Genomic DNA, 1244 nt, shown 5'->3' with positions numbered 1-1244 from the left:
ATCATGATTAGGACTGAACGGGAAACGAGAATAAGCATGACGGATTCTCATTCAGTGCTCTGTTGAGGGAAGTCTCTAATCTCATAAAATGCTCGCCCAAACCAGATAAGAGGAACAGCTGATCTTGGAGGCTGCGGTAGAAGAAGCAAAAGAAAGATGACTTAAATGTTTGTTAAGGAAGATAAACCGTGGGAGAAGAGCTGAAATAAACGGGGTGATGAAATTTGTTTTAGTTGATTCACGAGTGCAAATAAGGGAGGACATGGTTTGGCGTTCGGAAGAGATCTTAGCGTTTCTAGTTCTTTGTATCACGTGTTTACAGTCTTATAGAATCCCCAGCGTCCCTTGAAAATATGGGTCGAAAATTGATAAGACAATATCGATCTTTTATTGGTGTCATATGAAATATATATCAAGGATATCAGTACTACTGATGACGTCGAGAGATATAAAACTCACAGAGCGTTTAGAACATGCAGATCTTTCTCACACATATCAGTTATATAGCTACACTAATGAACAATGGATGAAAACATAAACTCGGTCAAAACAATATGCTAACAGCAAATTACTAATATCGATGACATGTTATCTCTCCTTTCGGTAACAAGTTCATTAAATAACCAGACAAATGTGAATGTAGTGTACAGTCATTGACCACCACGATTTTACTCTCATGCCTTTAACTTCTGTAACCATTAAAGACGTGAATTGATCAATAATCCTTCATCTATAACGAATCCTACGCGCTGTGAAAGACTAGAGAGACTAAAAGCAGAGAACGCTATACACTCGCCAGTTTTACCCATGGACAATGAAGAGGAAGTATATAAAAAAAAGACGACTAGGTATTTGTTCCACTGTAAAGGCAGTCCAAAGTTCAAGGGCACACGTATCAGAAACAACTAAATTAATCGACAGTAAATGGCACGTTAATATGAAGTGACATGACCATATAGGATGAAGATGATTTTGATTTCCGAATATTAATTTATCATAAATGTAACGGTTTTAGCACGAATAAACATGGGGACTCTACCAAACTGGTTCAATGCGCAGAATAACTATAAAATACACAGAATTATAAAACGTCAAATAATACTGGGTGTGGGATGGTTTATGTTCTGAGAGATTAGGCCTATGGCAGATGTCTCAGCGGGGGTGGGAGGCTGTGAGCAGAGGTCAGGAGAAAACTATGGGATGTGGTAGGCTCGAGGCTGCTTTCAGGTGGAAACAAACCATAA

General features: G+C 38.6%; 1 protein-coding gene across 1 annotated transcript in view; it reads left to right on the top strand.

Annotated features, from left to right (window-relative positions):
• The window catches only part of LOC119592912 (glyoxylate/hydroxypyruvate reductase A-like), an 11821-nt gene that overhangs the window by 536 nt on the left and 10041 nt on the right, over nucleotides 1-1244 (top strand). The window lies entirely within an intron of this gene.

This window comes from Penaeus monodon, chromosome 31 (genome assembly GCF_015228065.2).
Source record: "Penaeus monodon isolate SGIC_2016 chromosome 31, NSTDA_Pmon_1, whole genome shotgun sequence".
Classification (NCBI taxonomy): domain Eukaryota; kingdom Metazoa; phylum Arthropoda; class Malacostraca; order Decapoda; family Penaeidae; genus Penaeus; species Penaeus monodon.
This window is presented reverse-complemented; position numbering and strand designations above follow the sequence as displayed.